The 7,311-nt window shown below is 55.9% G+C and overlaps 2 non-coding genes and 1 pseudogene across 2 annotated transcripts in view; all 3 read left to right on the top strand.

Annotated features, from left to right (window-relative positions):
* Positions 1-3,710: 3,710 nt before the first annotated feature.
* On the top strand, positions 3,711-5,629 carry LOC126218423 (small subunit ribosomal RNA). The gene has a single exon (XR_007542491.1). It is a non-coding gene; the product is annotated as a small subunit ribosomal RNA (ribosomal RNA).
* Positions 5,630-5,982: 353 nt separating this feature from the next.
* LOC126218421 (5.8S ribosomal RNA) lies at positions 5,983-6,139 on the top strand (annotated as a pseudogene).
* A 188-nt stretch (positions 6,140-6,327) lies between these two features.
* Positions 6,328-7,311, top strand: part of LOC126218420 (large subunit ribosomal RNA) — a 4,232-nt gene continuing 3,248 nt past the window's right edge. The window contains exon 1 of the ribosomal RNA XR_007542489.1: positions 6,328-7,311. This exon is cut by the window's right edge and continues 3,248 nt beyond it. This is a non-coding gene — a ribosomal RNA (large subunit ribosomal RNA).

Here is a 7,311-nt window from a genome sequence, read left to right as displayed (position 1 = left end):
CCCACGCACCAAGACTGCATCCTCTGACCACCCCAGGAGCCCCGACGCCAGTGCCTGCGCCGCAGAAAGTGGTCGACCGACAATCACTCCACCCGCACCCGTACGTGCTCCACCCCAACAGCCCACCTCGCAACTCCAGCGGATGAACGGCGGACTCTTCTCGCAGTCGTAAGTTGCAAACCACCCCTATATCGTCCGTTTCATGAAGAGTTTTATCCAAGATGCGAAATTCCCGCTGTCCCCACACATGCTCTAAGTCTGTGCGCGATTGCGTTGCTCACAGTACGGATTCCGATGCCGAGCGATCAGCTAGAAAGCGCCCCAACCATGTCGATCCCCATGGGCGTTGCACTCGCAGTCGCAAAGACTCTGGGCAATGGCTAAAAGCGCTCCGCAATATATTACTCAGACGGGTAATGACGGTCCGAGCGCTCAGTGTCAGGAGAGCTTTCCTGAGCCCTGACCCACAGGCAGGGTGTAGCGTATCCCACCCGCAGACATGTGACGTTGTCACACGACCAGTTGTCACTAATCGACTGATTGCCGATAATCGTATGCCATACACCGGGGAAAGCTGCCGCAAGGGGTAGCTACGTAGTGCAGTCGCACCTCTACTACTGTACAGAGATAGAACACCGCGTGACCGCAACCAGATTAAACTGATACATGGCGCTGATTACTAATAGATGCAGAGCCATCGGAATATAGATGGCATACGACATACAACAGTCCCTATACATGCTGACAGTCTGTGCACACATGCGAACTACACGTCACCCAGACACTCTATCACACACTACTCTCTGGCTGTAACAGACACAGACAAGATATCTAGAGCACCAGCATGGAACAACATCCAGTGCATCCTCTCCGCCACATTACACCATTCACACTATGATAACAAAACCAGGAGGTCCACCCCAAAAACAGAATATCTCACTCTTCCAACAACCATCATTACTCAGATAAGCCACAAACACCCACACATGTCCTAGACAGGGGTGCAACCAACACCACCACACTGCCTTGTCTCACAGCATATAAGCAATGGCAGGAATGAAAGACACAGGCCTGCCACTCCCTTGCCACACCCACGCAACCGGCGCACCACCTCCCCTGAGAGAAAGATGCATCCTGACGTGACACATCTCAGGGTGCCTCAGGCGTCCACTTACCATCATCACTATGAACGAACCTCGTCCCCTCCCCCCTCATACACCATCCCTTAACCTAACCTATGTTGCACCTTAACCTAACCTATGTTGCACCTTAACCTAACCTATGTTGCACCTTAACCTAACCTATGTTGCACCTTAACCTAACCTATGTTGCACCTTAACCTAACCTATGTGCACCTTAACCTAACCTATGTTGCGCCTTAACCTAACCTATGTTGCGCCTTAACCTAACCTATGTTGCGCCTTAACCTAACCTATGTTGCGCCTTAACCTAACCTATGTTGCGCCTTAACCTAACCTATGTTGCGCCTTAACCTAACCTATGTTGCGCCTTAACCTAACCTAAGTTGGGGCTTAACCTAACCTAAGTTGGGGCTTAACCTAACCTAAGTTGGGGCTTAACCTAACCTAAGTTGGGGCTTAACCTAACCTAAGTTGGGGCTTAACCTAACCTAAGTTGGGGCTTAACCTAACCTAAGTTGGGGCTTAACCTAACCTAAGTTGGGGCTTAACCCTAACCTAGAGTTGGGGCTTAACCTAACCTAAGTTGGGGCTTAACCTAACCTAAGTTGGGGCTTAACCTAACCTAAGTTGGGGCTTAACCTAACCTAAGTTGGGGCTTAACCTAACCTAAGTTGGGGCTTAACCTAACCTAAGTTGGGGCTTAACCTAACCTAAGTTGGGGCTTAACCTAACCTAAGTTGGGGCTTAACTAACCTAAGTTGGGCCCTAACCTAACCTAAGTTGGGCCCTAACCTAACCTAAGTTGGGGCCCTAACCTAACCTAAGTTGGGCCCTAACCTAACCTAAGTTGGGCCCTAACCTAACCTAAGTTGGGCCCTAACCTAACCTAAGTTGGGCCCTAACCTAACCTAAGTTGGGCCCTAACCTAACCTAAGTTGGGCCCTAACCTAACCTAAGTTGGGCCCTAACCTAACCTAAGTTGGGCCCTAACCTAACCTAAGTTGGGCCCTAACCTAACCTAAGTTGGGCCCTAACCTAACCTAAGTTGGGCCCTAACCTAACCTAAGTTGGGCCCTAACCTAACCTAAGTTGGGCCCTAACCTAACCCACGTTGCGCCCTAACCTAACCCACGTAATTGTTTGTTATATGAATCTAGAAATTCGTGTAGCGTTGCCTAATCGCAACCCTCTCAACATAGTTCGCTGCGCGCACACTCTGGTGTCCTGCGTATTGAATCATGTTACGGTGCCTACCCTCACAACATCTAGCGAGTGTTGCGTACGTTCCACATGGTCCCGCTATCCACTGTAATGTGTACTGCTATAAGACGTATATCGCCCCCCCCCCCCCCCCCCCCCCCTCCCCTGTCGCCTCTAGTTCGTCAGTCAGGAGTTTGCGTGTTCAATGAGCTTCGCAGCTGTGCAATGGCATCGGCATACGTACGCGGGCCACCTTCCACGTGTTCTCTCGTGCATACGTCGCAGCATGTATGTGGACTGATGTGGCGTGTCGTGACTGGACTGATGTGGCGTGTCGTGACTCATAACATCCAGGCATGCAAGACCCATTCGAATTCGCAAATGTAGATGGACGTCTACGTTTGCTGCCCAAGTTACGCAAATGAACTGGAAATCCGTTGTTGCGCGGTTGTTCGCGCTGGAGGTGAATCGTTGATATCGACGATCGGGTACAGGTATTAACCGGTTGCTTCAGCGACACCCGTCATACCCACGAACGTGAGTGGCATGTGGGTATGAAGCGATACGCGGCGGTGGCTGGGTGGGACCGTCCCCGGCCGGTGCAGGGGGGGGCGCCCGGCGTGCTGGCCGCGCGCTGCGTGGGCGCACGCGCGGCAGCCGGCTGGTGGGGGCGCCCAGTGGCAGGCGCGCCGGCTGACGGACGCGGCAGGCGGCGCATCTGCGTGCCGGGCGCACCCCAGCGCGCGGCGCCGTGCGGCCAAAGTGGGTCCTCCCGGGCCCGGTGCGAAGCGCGGTGGACATCTGCAGTGTGCTGGTCCGATTGAGGACTGTGTGCGTTGAGGATGCGCCGCCGCCCGGCACTCGGCGCCGCGACGCCGTCTGCTGCTCGGATCGCCCCCCGCGGTTCTCGCAGGTGGTTTGTATCGCAGCTGTGCGGATGTGTTGGCGCGTGCGCTGTGCTGGGAGAGTTCGCTTTGGCACCCAAGTGGGGCTCTGCCCCTCTGTGGCGCTGGCGTTGGAGCTGCCCGGGTCACTGTTTGTGGCCGCCGTGTTGTCTCCCGCCGGCAACACCACGACAGCACGCTCCCGGGCCTCTGTCGGCAGCGGCAAGCTCAGTTGGGAGCACGGGTGGTCGCACTGAAAGCGTCTACTCGCCTATCTCCGGGCGATTGCGCCTCTCTCGAACCCGACCAAGTACTTAGGACGGCGCTGCGCGCCGCCGGGACCTGAGAGGGTTTCGAGGTGTATCGTGCAGGGGAGCCCAGCCTCCTCCTGTTTGCAGAATAATTGAGCGGACGCTTGCGTGTTCGCGCGGGCCTCCGGGACACACTCCCGGGCGGCCGGCTGCTCAGCTCTAGTTGACGCAGCTCCCTGGTTGATCCTGCCAGTAGTCTATATGCTTGTCTCAAAGATTAAGCCATGCATGTCTCAGTACAAGCCGCATTAAGGTGAAACCGCGAATGGCTCATTAAATCAGTTATGGTTCCTTAGATCGTACCCACGTTACTTGGATAACTGTGGTAATTCTAGAGCTAATACATGCAAACAGAGTCCCGACCAGAGATGGAAGGGACGCTTTTATTAGATCAGAAAACCAATCGGTCGGCTCGTCCGGTCCGTTTGCCTTGGTGACTCTGAATAACTTTGGGCTGATCGCACGGTCTTCGTACCGGCGACGCATCTTTCAAATGTCTGCCTTATCAACTGTCGATGGTAGGTTCTGCGCCTACCATGGTTGTAACGGGTAACGGGGAATCAGGGTTCGATTCCGGAGAGGGAGCCTGAGAAACGGCTACCACATCCAAGGAAGGCAGCAGGCGCGCAAATTACCCACTCCCGGCACCGGGGAGGTAGTGACGAAAAATAACGATACGGGACTCATCCGAGGCCCCGTAATCGGAATGAGTACACTTTAAATCCTTTAACGAGTATCTATTGGAGGGCAAGTCTGGTGCCAGCAGCCGCGGTAATTCCAGCTCCAATAGCGTATATTAAAGTTGTTGCGGTTAAAAAGCTCGTAGTTGGATTTGTGTCCCACGCTGTTGGTTCACACGCCCGTCGGTGTTTAACTGGCATGTATCGTGGGACGTCCTGCCGGTGGGGCGAGCCGAAGGCGTGCGACCGCCTCGTGCGTGCTCGTGCGTCACGAGGCGGACCCCGTTGAAATCCTACCAGGGTGCTCTTTATTGAGTGTCTCGGTGGGCCGGCACGTTTACTTTGAACAAATTAGAGTGCTTAAAGCAGGCAAGCCCGCCTGAATAGCTGTGTGCATGGAATAATGGAATAGGACCTCGGTTCTATTTTGTTGGTTTTCGGAACCCGAGGTAATGATTAATAGGGACAGGCGGGGGCATTCGTATTGCGACGTTAGAGGTGAAATTCTTGGATCGTCGCAAGACGAACAGAAGCGAAAGCATTTGCCAAGTATGTTTTCATTAATCAAGAACGAAAGTTAGAGGTTCGAAGGCGATCAGATACCGCCCTAGTTCTAACCATAAACGATGCCAGCCAGCGATCCGCCGCAGTTCCTCCGATGACTCGGCGGGCAGCCTCCGGGAAACCAAAGCTTTTGGGTTCCGGGGGAAGTATGGTTGCAAAGCTGAAACTTAAAGGAATTGACGGAAGGGCACCACCAGGAGTGGAGCCTGCGGCTTAATTTGACCTCAACACGGCGAAACCTCACCAGGCCCGGACACCGGAAGGATTGACAGATTGATAGCTCTTTCTTGATTCGGTGGGTGGTGGTGCATGGCCGTTCTTAGTTGCGTGGAGCGATTTGTCTGGTTAATTCCGATAACGAACGAGACTCTAGCCTGCTAACTAGTCGCGTGACATCCTTCGTGCTGTCAAGCGATTACTTTTCTTCTTAGAGGGACAGGCGGCTTCTAGCCGCACGAGATTGAGCAATAACAGGTCTGTGATGCCCTTAGATGTTCTGGGCCGCACGCGCGCTACACTGAAGGAATCAGCGTGTCTTCCTAGGCCGAAAGGTCGGGGTAACCCGCTGAACCTCCTTCGTGCTAGGGATTGGGGCTTGCAATTGTTCCCCATGAACGAGGAATTCCCAGTAAGCGCGAGTCATAAGCTCGCGTTGATTACGTCCCTGCCCTTTGTACACACCGCCCGTCGCTACTACCGATTGAATGATTTAGTGAGGTCTTCGGACTGGTACGCGGCATCGACTCTGTCGTTGCCGATGCTACCGGAAAGATGACCAAACTTGATCATTTAGAGGAAGTAAAAGTCGTCACAAGGTTTCCGTAGGTGAACCTGCGGAAGGATCATTACCGACTAGACTGCATGTCTTTCGATGTGCGTGTCGTGTCGTGCAACACGCTACCTGTACGGCTCGCAGTAGCTGTGCGCCGCGTGCGGGACCACGCGTGCTTCTCAAAACTAACGGACAAATGTTGTGTGGTACGAGCGCTGAAGCTCTGGAGCGGCTGGCCTGCGGCACCTGGCGCCTCGCGCCGGTTTTGAATGACGTTCGCCCGAGTGCCTGTCCGCTCCGGAGTGGAGCCGTACGACGCCCATCGGCCGTGAGGCCGTTGGACACAAAACACTGGAACAGGGGCCGTCGAACGCCTCAGTCCCGCCTATGCAACTGTTTTGAAAGAGACAGTGGAAACTGTAAAAAGATCACCCAGGACGGTGGATCACTCGGCTCGTGGGTCGATGAAGAACGCAGGCAAATTGCGCGTCGACATGTGAACTGCAGGACACATGAACATCGACGTTTCGAACGCACATTGCGGTCCATGGATTCCGTTCCCGGGCCACGTCCTGGCTGAGGGTCGGCTACGTAAACTGAAGCGCGCGGCGTTTGTCCCGCTTCGGAGACGTGGGTGTGTCGTGCCGGCCTGTGGGGCCGGCCACGTCCCCTCAACGAGCGATGCGCGCCCGTCGCCTGGCGGTTCGCATACCGGTACTGTCTCGGTAGCGTGCACAGCCGGCTGGCGGTTGTGGCGTGCGACACCTCGTACAACGACCTCAGAGCAGGCGAGACTACCCGCTGAATTTAAGCATATTACTAAGCGGAGGAAAAGAAAACTAACAAGGATTCCCCCAGTAGCGGCGAGCGAACAGGGAAGAGTCCAGCACCGAACCCCGCAGGCTGCCGCCTGTCGTGGCATGTGGTGTTTGGGAGGGTCCACTACCCCGACGCCTCGCGCCGAGCCCAAGTCCAACTTGAATGAGGCCACGGCCCGTAGAGGGTGCCAGGCCCGTAGCGGCCCGGTGCGAGCGTCGGCGGGACCTCTCCTTCGAGTCGGGTTGCTTGAGAGTGCAGCTCCAAGTGGGTGGTAAACTCCATCTGAGACTAAATATGACCACGAGACCGATAGCGAACAAGTACCGTCGAGGGAAAGTTGAAAAGAAATTTGAAGAGAGAGTTCAAAAGTACGTGAAAACCGTTCTGGGGTAAACGTGAGAAGTCCGAAAGGTCGAACGGGTGAGATTCACGCCCATCCGGCCACTGGCCTCCGCCCTCGGCAGATGGGGCCGGCCGCCCGCGCGGAGCAATCCGCGGCGGGGTCGTGTCCGGTTGCCTTTCCACTCGCCGCGGGGTGGGGCCGTTCCGGTGTGCGGTGGGCCGCACTTCTCCCCTAGTAGGACGTCGCGACCCGCTGGGTGCCGGCCTACGGCCCGGGTGCGCAGCCTGTCCTTCCGCGGGCCTCGGTTCGCGTCTGTTGGGCAGAGCCCCGGTGTCCTGGCTGGCTGCTCGGCGGTATATCTGGAGGAGTCGATTCGCCCCTTTGGGCGCTCGGGCTCCCGGCAAGCGCGCGCGGTTCTTCCCGGATTGACGGACCTACCTGGCCCGGCCCCGGACCCGCGCCGCTGTTGGCTCGGGATGCTCTCGGGCGGAATAATCGCTCCCGTCAGCGGCGCTTCAGCTTTGGACAATTTCACGACCCGTCTTGAAACACGGACCAAGGAGTCTAACATGTGCGCGAGTCATTGGGCTGTACGA

The sequence above is a fragment of the Schistocerca nitens genome, unplaced genomic scaffold (genome assembly GCF_023898315.1).
Source record: "Schistocerca nitens isolate TAMUIC-IGC-003100 unplaced genomic scaffold, iqSchNite1.1 HiC_scaffold_110, whole genome shotgun sequence".
Taxonomy (NCBI): Eukaryota; Metazoa; Arthropoda; class Insecta; order Orthoptera; family Acrididae; genus Schistocerca; species Schistocerca nitens.
This window is presented reverse-complemented; position numbering and strand designations above follow the sequence as displayed.